The sequence below is a fragment of the Entelurus aequoreus genome, linkage group LG23 (assembly GCF_033978785.1).
Source record: "Entelurus aequoreus isolate RoL-2023_Sb linkage group LG23, RoL_Eaeq_v1.1, whole genome shotgun sequence".
NCBI lineage: Eukaryota > Metazoa > Chordata > Actinopteri > Syngnathiformes > Syngnathidae > Entelurus > Entelurus aequoreus.
This window is the reverse complement of record NC_084753.1, coordinates 25,967,907-25,980,763: the sequence shown is the minus strand read 5'-3', so window position 1 is coordinate 25,980,763 and position 12,857 is coordinate 25,967,907.

The window sequence follows — 12,857 nt, the reverse complement described above, 5'->3', positions numbered from 1 at the left end:
ATGTGACCGTTCTCCCTTTTCTGTCTACACACTGTGTCTGCTTGTAAGTACTCTGTGATTGTGCGCTGCCGAACATGCTCCTCTGCTCGTAAAACCAGCAATGTCACGACGTGACGACGACGTGCCGTCATGACCGTTAAAATAAAGGGGGGTGGGGGAGAACCGGTACTTTTTAGAGGCGGTATAGAACCCAATGTGATTCATTAGTATCGTGGTACTATATTAGTACCGGTATACCGTACAACTTTGTCAAGTTTAAAGGCCTACTGAAACCCACTACTACCGACCACGCAGTCTGATAGTTTATGTATCAATGATGAAATCTTAACATTGCAACACATGCCAATACGGCCGGGTTAACTTATAAAGTGCAATTTTAAATTTCCCAGAAAACTTCCGGCTGAAAACGTCTATGTATGATGACGTTTGCCCGTGACGTCAAGGGTTGAAGGAGACATTTTGGAATAGCACGGTCACCAGCTTAAATCGTCTGTTTTCATCGCTAAATTCCACAGTATTCTGGACATCTGTGTTGGTGAATCTTTTGCAATTTGTTCAATTAACAATGGAGACTGCAAAGAAAAAAGCTGTAGGTGGGATCGGTGTATTAGCGGCTGGCTGCAGCAACACAACCAGGAGGACTTTGAGTTGGATAGCAGACGCGCTACCGTGAGTACAGCTTTGGCTTCCAAACATTTGATCGCTTGCCCGTACGTGCGTGCCGCTATGTGCATGTCACGTACGTAACTTTGGGGAAATATATGTTTCTTGCCGACTCTGATGGCGGCCGGGGTGTCGTCGAAAGCAACAATGCCCGCCGCCGCGCCGCTGTCCTCACCTTGACTTCCTCCGTCTCCGGGCCGCCGACCGCATCGATAATTGGGTTAAGTCCTTTGTCGCGCCGTCGATCGCTGGAACGCAGGTGAGCACGGGTCGTGATGAGCAGATGAGAGCTGGCATAGGTGGAGAGCTAATGTTTTTAGCATAGCTCTCTCGAGGTCCCGTAGCTAAGTTAGCTTCGATGGCGTCGTTAGCAACAGCATTGCTAGGCTTCGCCAAGCGGTACAGCATTAACCGTGTGGTTACAGGTCCAGGGTTTAATAGTAATAGTATGATCTTCTGTCTATCCTTCCAGTCAGGGGCTTATTTCGTCGGTTTCTATATGCAGTTAAGCACGATGCTATCACGTTAGCTCCGTAGCTAAAGTGCTTCGCCGATGTATTGTCGTGGAGATAAATCACTGTGAATGTCCATTTCGCGTTCTCGACTCTCATTTTTAAGAGGATATAGTATCTGAGGTGGTTTAAAATACAAATCCGTGATCCACAATAGAAAAAGGAGAGAGTGTGGAATCCAATGAGCCCTTGTACCTAAGTTACGGTCAGAGCGAAAAAAGTTACGTCCTGCACTGCACTCTAGTCCTTCACTCTCACGTCCCTCATCCACAAATCTTTCATCCTGGCTCAAATTAATGGGGTAATCGTCGCTTTCTCGGTCTGAATCGCTCTCGCTGCTGGTGTAAACAATGGGGAAATGAGAGGAGCCTTTCAACCTGTGACGTCACGCTACTTCCGGTACAGGCAAGGCTTTTTTATCAGCGACCAAAACTTTATCGTCGATGTTCTCTACTAAATCCTTTCAGCAAAAATATGGCAATATCGCGAAATGATCAAGTATGACACATAGAATGGATCTGCTATCCCTGTTTAAGTAAGAACATTTCATTTCAGTAGGCCTTTAATGATTGTGGTTTACAGTTTTTGAAGACCTTACTTTTTCTAAGATTTTCAATTCAAGGTTTTCATTCCACTGTAAATCATAATCATCAAAATTAAATCCAAAGAAAGCTTGAAATATATTGTGTTGCATGTTAAGTATCTGATAGTTTCATCTTGTAAATCTAAACAAACCATTCTAATAGTTTGAGTTTCACCAATATATTATGTTAAAAAAATGATGTTCAATGCTATGTGCCTCTTAAGACCTCACTCTTGGCTTTGTAAGGTCATGTTAGCTCTAAACTAAACACAATTGATGCTCATCTACCTTTTTATTTTCTTTTTTTTTCCAAACAAGAATGGTAATGAACCGAAATGTTAAGCAGAATAGAAAATGGAATTGGTAAACTGAAAAATCTTATCACTTCTCATCCCTAGCGATGAATATAAAGTAAGGGAAGGGGACATATTTGATCCAAGAGTAGTCTGAGGGCCGCATGTAAACTAACCGCTGCATAAAAGACTAGAGTACCATCAATAATGGAGGAGTAAGTAGGGTATAGTATTTTACATTCACTGAGGTAAAGTAAGAGAAGAGATTTTACACTGGCAGCAAGAAAACAAAGTAAAGACTTGATTATCAACAGTAATGGACAATGATTAAGATCTACTGTATTATGTCCTTCTTCTAAGAGACTAATTTGATCCAGAAGCAGACCGAGGGCAGCAAGAAAACACTGTGGAGACTGGAGTATTAACAGTAGTTGAAAATAAGGACGTCTGTTTTTTGTCTTTCTTCTACAAACCCCAAAACCAGTGAAGTGGGCACGTTGTTTAAATGGTAAATAAAAACTGCTAATTATGTTCAACTTATATTCGATTGAATAGACTGCAAAGACAAGATACCCGACGTTCAAAACGGAAAACGTTAAAAATATTAGCTCATTTGGAATTTGATGCCTGCAACATGTTTCAAAAAAGCTGGCACAAGTGGCAAAAAGGACTGAGCAAGTTGAGGAATGCTCATCAAACACTTATTTGGAACATCCCACAGGTGAACAGGCTAATTGGGAACAGGTGGGTGCCATGATTGGGTACACAAGCCGCGTCCATGAAATGCTCAGTCATTCACAAACAAGGATGGGGCGAGTGTCACTAGTTTGTGACAAACAAATGCGTGAGCAAATTGTCCAACAGTTTAAAAACAACATTTCTCAACCAGCTATTGCAAGGAATTTAGGGATTTCACCATCTATGGTCCGTAATATCATCAAAAGTTTCAGAGAATCTGGAGAAATCACTGCACGTAAGCGGTGATATTTGATCCCTCAGGCGGTACTACATCAAAAAGGAACATCAGTGTGTAAAGGATATCACCACATGGGCTCACATCTGTAAGTGCAAGTTTAAACTCTACTCGCAAAGCGAAAGCCATTGATCAACAACACCCAGAAACGCTGCCGTCTTCGCTGGGCCCGAGCTCATCTAAGATGGACTGATGCAAAGTGGAAAAGTGTTCTGTGGTCTGACGAGTCCACATTTCAAATTGTTTTTGGAAACTGTGGACGTCGTGTCCTAAGGAAGAACCATCTGGACTGTTATAGGCGCAAAGTTGAAAAGCCAGCATCTGTGATGGTATGGGGGTGTATTAGTGCCCAAGGCATGGGTAACTTACACATCTGTGAAGGCACCATTAATGCTGAAAGGTACATACAGGTTTTGGAGCGACATATGTTGCCATCCAAGCAACTTTATCATGGACGCCCCTGTTTATTTCAGCAAGACAATGCCAAGCCATGTGTTACAACAGTGTGGCTTCATAGTAAAAGAGTGTGGGTACTAGACTGGCCTGCCTGTAGTCCAGACCTGTCTCCCGTTATAAATGTGTGACGCATTATGAAGCCTAAAATACCACAACGGAGACCCCGGACTGTTGAACAACTTAAGCTGTACATCAAGCAAGAATGGGAAAGAATTCCACCTGAAAAGCTTCAAAAATTGGTCTCCTCAGTTCCCAAACGTTCACTGAGTGTTGTTAAAAGGAAAGGCCATGTAACACAGTGGTAAAAATGCCCCTGTGCCAACTTTCTTGCAATGTGTTGCTGCCATTAAATTCTAAGTTAATGATTATTTGCAAAAAATTACATTTCTCAGTTCGAACTTTAAATATCTTGTCTTTGCAGTCTATTCAATTGAATATAAATTGAAAAGGATTTGCAAATCATTGTATTCTGTTTTTATTTACGGATTACCCAACGTGCCAACTTCACTGGTTTTGGGTTTTGTTAGAGAGTAATTTTATCCAGGAGGAGGTGAAGGGCAGCACAAAAGCAAAGTAGAGGCTGGGGTACCAAAAGCAGGACAATAATAAAGATCTTCTGTAGTTTCTTCTTCTAAGAGACTCATTTTATCCAGCGGGTGACTGGGGGCAGCAATAAGTAGTGACTGAGAAGCTATATACTACAGTTTACATGGACTGAAGAGACTGAGGGCAGTATGAAAACAGGCCACTGCAGCAAAGTGGAGATTGTACAATGGGACAATGGGGTTTCCCGTATTTACCTAAGTTAAGGAAAGGGAAAAATTATATCCAAGAAAAGATTTAGGGCAGCAAGAAAGCAGAACGCTGCAGCAAAGTGAAGACTGTGGAGTACAAAATAGCAGTTTTCAGATTTAAGGCACAGCAACAAGGCGATTAAACTATTTTGGAGGTTAAGTTTCTTGAAACCCTGAAGAGGAAATGTGTGTTGGTATGCGAGCTGGAAAAACAGCTTTCACTGCAAAGGTTGGTTGTCTGCTTAAGAGTCTGGTGTCCGGTTCACAAAAGAAGGTGTTTAACCAGAACTAGGTGGTGGACTTGTGTATTCTTGTTGACCCAGAATGGTAATGATGGAACTAGACTTGAACACTAGCTTATCTTCTATCCATGTATCCCATCCATCCATCCATCCATCTTCTTCCGCTTATCCGAGGTCTGGTCGTGGGGGCAGCAGCCTAAGCAGGGAAGCCCAGACTTCCCTCTCCCCAGCCACTTCGTCCAGCTCCTCCCGGGGGATCCCCGGGCATTCCCAGGCCAGCCGGGAGACATTGTCTTCCCAACGTGTCCTGGGTCTTCTCCGTGGCCTCCTACCGGTCGGACGTGCCCGAAACACCTCCCTAGGGAGGCGTTCGGGTGGCATCCTGAGCAGATGCCCGAACCACCTCATTTGGCTCCTCTCGATGTGGAGGAGCAGCGGCTTTACTTTGAGTTCCCCCCAGATGACAGAGCTTCTCACCCTATCTCTAAGGGAGAGCCCCACCACCCGGCGGAGGAAACTCATTTCGGCCGCTTGTACCCGTGATCTTGTACTTTCGGTCATGACCCAAAGCTCATGACCATAGGTGAGGATGGGAACGTATATCGACCGGTAAATTGAGAGCTTTGCCTTCCGGCTCAGCTCCTTCTTCACCACAACGGATCGATACAGCATCCGCATTACTGAAGACGCCGCACCGATCCGCCTGTCGATCTCACGATCCACTCTTCCCTCACTCGTGAACAAGACTCCGAGGTACTTGAACTCCTCCACTTGGGGCAAGATCTCCTCCCCAACCTGGAGATGGCACTCCACCCTTTTCCGGGCGAGAACCATGGACTCGGACTTGGAGGTGCTGCTTCTCATCCCAGTCGCTTCACACTCAGCTGCGAACCGATCCAGTGAGAGCTGAAGATCCTGGCCAGATGAAGCCATCAGGACCACATCATCTGCAAAAAGCAGAGACCTAATCCTGCAGCCACCAAACCAGATACCCTCAACGCCTTGACTGCGCCTAGAAATTCTGTCCATAAAAGTTATGAACAGAATCGGTGACAAAGGGCAGCCTTGGCGGAGTCCAACCCTCACTGGAAACGTGTCCGACTTAGTGCCGGCAATGCGGATCAAGCTCTGGCACTGATCATACAGGGAGCGGACCGCCACAATCAGACAGTCCGCTACCCCATACTCTCTGAGCACTCCCCACAGGACTTCCCGAGGGACACGGTCGAATGCCTTCTCCAAGTCCACAAAGCACATGTAGACTGGTTGGGCAAACTCCCATGCACCCTCAAGGACCCTGCCGAGAGTATAGAGCTGGTCCACAGTTCCACGACCAGGACGAAAACCACACTGTTCCTCCTGAATCCGAGGTTCGACTATCCGGCGTGGGATCACACTCCTCAGCCTTCCATGTATCCCTTTTTTTTAATTTACAGTATACTTAAAACACAATTCATCACATTCATTACTTACCCATTCCCATCAAGAAAACTTCACTATATTCCTATTATGTATATTCCAGAGGACCAGCATCCTTTACAGTAGATATTTGATTTGATTTATTTATTATGTCAGCTTTAAAGGCGCAGTCTACTGTTTTTAAGGACCTACTGCACCAAGAAAGCTAGTCAAACATCTTTGTTTGTGCGCACACTTCAATACTTCTGAGCTTTTGGGATTTGAATGTACGTCTACAGTAAATTTACAAAACCCAAAACCAGTGAAGTTGGCACGTTGTGTAAATGGTAAATAAAAACAGAATACAATGATATGCAAATCCTTTTCAACTTATATTCAATTGAATAGACTGCAAAGACAAGAGACTTAACGTTCAAACTGGAAAACATTGTTATTTTTTGCAAATATTAGCGCATTTGGATTTTGATGCCTGCAACGTGTTTCAAAAAAGCTGGCACAAGTGGCAAAAAAGACTGAGAAAGTTGAGGAATGCTCATCAAACACTTATTTGGAACATCCCACAGGTGAACAGGCTAATTGGGAACAGGTGGGTGCCATGATTGGGTATAAAAGCAGCTTCCATGAAATGCTCAGTCATTCACAAACAAGGATGGGGCGAGGGTCACCACTTTGTCAACAAATGCGTGAGCAAATTGTCCAACAGTTTAAGAACCACATTTCTCAACGAGCTATTGCAAGGAATTTAGGGATATCACCATCTACGGTCCGTAATATCATCAAAAGGTTCAGAGAATCTGGAGAAATAACTGCAAGTAAGCGCCATTGCCTGTGACCTTTAATCTCTCAGGCGATGCTGCATCAAAAAGGGACATCAGTGTGTAAAAGATATACAATATCCTTTACAAAGATAAATAATATGTTGCAGTGATCAAGCTGAGGGGCAGCACAGTGGAACAGGGGTTAATGCATGTGCCTCACAATACGAAGGTCCTGAGTTAAATCTCGGGCTCGGGATCTTTCTGTGTGGAGTTTGCATGTTCTCCCCGTGACTGCGTGGGTTCCCTCCGGGTACTCCGGCTTCTTCCCACCTCCAAAGACATGCACCTGGGGATAGATTGATTGGCAACACTAAATTGGCCCCAGTGTGTGAATGTGAGAGTGAATGTTGTCTGTTTATCTGTTTTGGCCCTGCGATGAGGTGGCGACTTATCCAGGGTGTACAGCGCCTTCCGCCCGAATGCAGCTGAGAAAGGATTCAGCGCCCCCGCGACCCCGAAAGGGACAAGCGGTAGAAAATGGATGGATGGATGGACAATCTACGGTCTATAATATCATCGAAAGGTTCAGAGAATCTGGAGAAATCACTGCACGTAAGTGATGATATTACGGACATTCGATCCCTCAGGTGGTACTGCATCAAAAAAGCGACTTTAGTGTGTAAAAGATATCACCACATGAGCTCAGGAACACTACAGAAAACCACTGTCAGTAACTACAGTTCTTCGCTACATCTGTAAGTGCAAGTTAAAGGGAGGGACGGAGGGACGGCGTGGCGCTGTTGGGAGAGTGGCCGTGGCTGCAACCTGAGGGTTCCTGGTTCGATCCCCACCTTCTACCAACCTAGTAATGTCCGTTGTGTCCTTGAGCAAGACACTTCAACCTTGCTCCTGATGGGTCGTTGATAGGTCCATCAGTGTGTGAAAGTGTGTGTGAATGGGTGAATGAGGAAATAGTGTCAAAGCGCTTTGAGTACCTTGAAGGTAGAAATTCCATCTGAAAAGCTTCAAAAATTGGTCTCCTCGGTTCCCGAATGTTTACTGAGTGTTGTTAAAAGGAAAGGCCATGTAACACAGTGGTAAAAATGCCCCTGTGCCAACTTCACTGGTTTTGGGTGTTGTATGTCTACAGTAGTTTTGTAGGTAAGCCACGCAACTGTTAATACTTGAGGCCCCAGGGGACCAGACTTCTACCTTCACTATACGTCTTAGTTTGTATATTCCGGGGAGCCAATGTCATCTACAGTAGACATTTGATTTTGGTATTTTTATTTTGTCCGAGTTACAGGAGCGCTCGGCTGTTTTTAAGGACCTTCTGCAAAAAAACTAGTCAAAGATCATCTCTATGTATGACAGTTTTTTTAAGCAGTTGAATAGCCCAAATGATGAAAAAGAAAAGGACCTAAAACGGAACCTTGAGGAACACCACTAGACCAGACTGCATCTAAAGTAAACAAGCTACAACAACACCTTAGTTACATACATCCCTTTACAAGAGAGAAAAATGTAACTGCCAAAAAAGAGAGGGCTTAGGCCAAGGGTGTCCAAAGTGCGGCCCGGGGGCCATTTGCGGCCCGCAGCTAATTGTTTACTGGCCCGCCACACATTCTGGAAATACTATTGTAAAAATAAAAAAGAACATTAAAAAAAGTGGAATGAGGTGAAATCTAACTAGAAAAAGTTGCAATGTTGACACAAAAGCTGCCATGCAGGCTGTTTTTTTTCTTTTGTCTTTCTTCATTTTTCTTTTTTTGCCATTGCTCAAAAAAAAAAAAAGACAAAAAAATCCATGTTATAATGAATTCTTTTCAGAGCTCCAATTACTTCAAATATTTCACTTTAAAATGTTTTATGTGGTAAATATTGCATATATTGTGTAGTAGCCATATAAAAACATCAAAGTTTTGTTTGACAAAAGCGCATAAAACAAACAAAATAATAGTTCCAGCATAAAATGGACAGATATATCTGAAGTTGATCTCGTAACTTAAGTGTTGAAAGTAAAAGAAAAACCTAATAAAAATGTATCACTTTATGAGTGGGGCACCTTTTGGATCCCAAATATATTTAGTGATTTTTTATTTATCTTTTCACTGTGATTACTCAAAAATATGAAATAATTAAAATCAATGGTGTCCTGCATTATTGATCTTTTAGGGCTCTAATTACTAAATACTGCATATTTCAGTTTTACTATAAAAAAACTAAACTGTTTTTGACAGAAAAGCCATAAAACATTTTTTTTAATTTGTATTACACTAAATTGGCCCTAGTGTGTGAATGTGAGTGTGAATGTTGTCTGTCTATCTGTGTTGGCCCTGCGATGAGGTGGCGACTTGTCCAGGGTGTACCCCGCCTACTGCCCGATTGTAGCTGAGCTAGGCTCCAGCGCCCCCCGCGACCCCGAAGGGAATAAGCGGTAGAAAATGGATGGATGGATGTATTACTTTATATCAACTTGAAGTTGATACAGAGATTTACTTTAAGCGTTAAATAATTCCATCCATCCATTTTCTACCGCTTATTCCCTTCGGGGTCGCGGGGGGCGCTGGAGCCTATCTCAGCTACAATCGGGCGGAAGGCGGGGTACACCCTGGACAAGTCGCCACCTCATCACAGGGCCAACACAGATAGACAGACAACATTCACACTCACATTCACACACTAGGGCCAATTTAGTGTTGCCAATCAACCTATCCCCAGGTGCATGTCTTTGGAGGTGGGAGGAAGCCGGAGTACCCGGAGGGAACCCACGCAGTCACGGGGAGAACATGCAAACTCCACACAGAAAGATCCCGAGCCCGGGATTGAACTCACGACTACTCAGGACCTTCGTATTGTGAGGCAGACGCACTAACCCCTCTCCCACCGTGCTGTCACGTTAAATAATTTAAAAAATAATAATAATCTGACTTATTTTTAACATTTTAATGACTGAGACCCTTTATGGTCCCCGGGACCCCTAAAAGGTAAAATAAATAAAAAATGCATACATTTTGTTATGGTTTGAAAATGAAAAATATCAAAATGGCCCCCACATGCTTTAATTTTTCCGTGTGCGGCCCTCAGTGGAAAAAGTTTGGACACCCCTGACTTAGGCTATGTCTACACCAGGGGTCACCAACGCGGTGCCCGCGGGCACCAGGTAGCCCGTAAGGACCAGATGAGTAGCCCGCTGGCCTGTTCTAAAAAATAGCTCAAATAGCAGCACTTACCAGTGAGCTGCCTCTATTTTTTTAATTTTATTTTTTTACTAGCAAGCTGGTCTCGCTTTGCTCGACATTTTTAATTCTAAGAGAGACAAAACTCAAATAGAATTTGAAAATCCAAGAAAATATTTTAAAGGCTTGGTCTTCACTTGTTTAAATAAATTCATTATTTTTTTTACTTTGCTTCTTATAACTTTCAGAAAGACAATTTTAGAGAAAAAAATACAACCTTAAAAATGATTTTAGGATTTTTAAACACATATACCTTTTTACCTTTTAAATTCCTTCCTCTTCTTTCCTGACAATTTAAATCAATGTTCAAGTAAATTAATTTTTTTTATTGTAAAGAATAATAAATAAATTTGAATTTAATTCTTCATTTTAGCTTCTGTTTTTTCGACGAAGATTATTTGTGAAATATTTCTTCAAACTTATCATGTTTAAAATTCAAAAAAAATATTCTGGCAAATCTAGAAAATCTGTAGAATCAAATTTAAATCTTATTTCGAAGTCTTTTGAATTTCTTTTAAAATTTTTGTTCTGGAAAATCTAGAAGAAATAATGATTTGTCTTTGTTAGAAATATAGCTTAGTCCAATTTGTTGTATATTCTAACAAAGTGCAGATTGGATTTTAACCTATTTAAAACATGTCATCAAAATTCTAAAATTAATCTTAATCAGGAAAAATTACTAATGATGTTCCATAAATTATTTTTTTATTTTTTTCAAAAAGATTCGAATTAGCTAGTTTTTCTCTTCTTTTTTTCGGTTGAATTTTGAATTTTAAAGAGTTGAAATTGAAGATAAACTATGTTTCAAAATTTAATTGTCATTTTTTTCGTGTTTTCTCCTCTTTTAAACTGTTCAATTAAGTGTAAATATCATTAATTATTGATAATAACATAGAGTTAAAGGTAAATTGAGCAAATTGGCTATTTCGGGCAATTTATTTAAGTGTGTATCAAACTGGTAGCCCTTTGCATTAATCAGTACCCAAGAAGTAGCTCTTGGTTTCAAAAAGGTTGGTGACCCCTGGTCTACACTAAGCTGGATAACCCCTTAAACGAATAATTATTTAGCCTAAGTCCCGTTTCAGCCACACTAAATCATCGTTTACTACTTGGATAATTTTTTACACGGGTAAGTGCCCAGTCTATTTCTTGAATCTCCAGCTCTTAGTTTTGTATGGACTCATTGATCGTTTACAAACTGAGTTCGGAGAGGACGTGACGCCAGAAAGACCGCGCCCCACACAGGAAGGGACAACAGAAAGAACGCGCCACAGCCAGCTTCATAATAAAGCGGTTTCGTACTCGGAGCTAACCTCTGGAAATATGGAGGCGAGTCATCCAGACATGCCCGTGTTTCTCCTTCTTCTACATGTACAGACGCTTGTGGAAATCACACATGAATACCTTAAAGGCCTACTGAAACCCACTACTACCGACCACGCAGTCTGATAGTTTATATATCAATGATGCAATCTTAACATTGCAACACATGCCAATACGGTCGGGTTAAATTATAAAGTGCAATTTTAAACTTCCCAGGAAATTTCCGCTTGAAAACGTCGCGGTATGATGACGTATGCGCGTGACGTCACGAGGTCAAGGGAAGTGTTTGGACCCAATTCAAATACCTCTGTTTTCTTCGACAAAATTCCACAGTATTCTGGACATCTGTGTTGGTGAATCTTTTTGCAATTTGTTTAATGGACAATGGAGACTGCAAATAGGAAAGTTGTAGGTGCGATCGGTGGAGCGGCAGACTACAGCAACACCAACACCAGGAGGTTGTGTTGTGTTTGAGTTGGATAGCAGACGCACTACGGTGAGTACAGCTTTGGCTTTCAAACATTTGATTGCTTGCCCGTACGTGCGTGTCGATATGTGCATGTCACGTGCGTAACTTTGGGTAAATATATGTTTCTTGCCGACTCTAATGGCGGCCGGGGTGTCGTCAAAAGCGTACAATGCCCGCCGCCGCATCTAAGTTAGATTCTATTTTTTTAGCTTCGCCAAGCTGAAAAATATTAACCGTGTATTTACATGTTCATGGTTTAATAGTATTGTTGATCTTCTGTCTATCCTTCCAGTCAGGGTTTTTTTTTATTTAGTTTCTATCTGCATTTGAGACTGATGCTATCACATTGGCTACGTAGCTAGGTTAGCTTCTATTTTTTTAGCTTCGCCAAGCTGAAAAATATTAACCGTGTATTTACATGTTCATGGTTTAATAGTATTGTTGATCTTCTGTCTATCCTTCCAGTCAGGGTTTTTTTAATTTAGTTTCTATCTGCATTTGAGACTGATGCTATCACGTTGGCTACGTAGCTAGGTTAGCTTCTATTTTTTAGCTTCGCCAAGCTGAAAAATCTTAACCGTGTATTTACATGTTCAGTCACTGTGAATGTCCATTTCGCGTTCTCGACTCTCATTTTCAAGAGGATATAGTATCTGAGGTGGTTTAAAATACAAATCTGTGATCCACAATAGAAAAAGGAGAGAGTGTGGAATCCAACGAGCCAGCTTGTACCTAAGTTACGGTCAGAGCGAAAAAAGATACGTCCATCACTGCCTCTCAAGTCCTTCACTGTAACGTTCCTCATCTACGAATCTTTCATCCTCGCTCAAATGAATGGGGTAATCGTCACTTTCTCGGTCCGAATCTCTCTCGCTCCATTGTAAACAAAGGAAAATTGTGAGGAATACTAGCTCCTGTGACGTCACAGGCAAGGCTTTTTTTATCAGCGAGCAAAAGTTGCAAACTTTATCGTCGATTTTCTCTACTAAATCCTTTCAGCAAAAATATGGCAATATCGCGAAATGATCAAGTATGACACATAGAATGGATCTGCTATTCCCGTTTAAATTAAAAAAAATCATTTCAGTAGGCCTTTAAAAGAAGGAAACTCGCGATTGCAGCTATTTGGGATA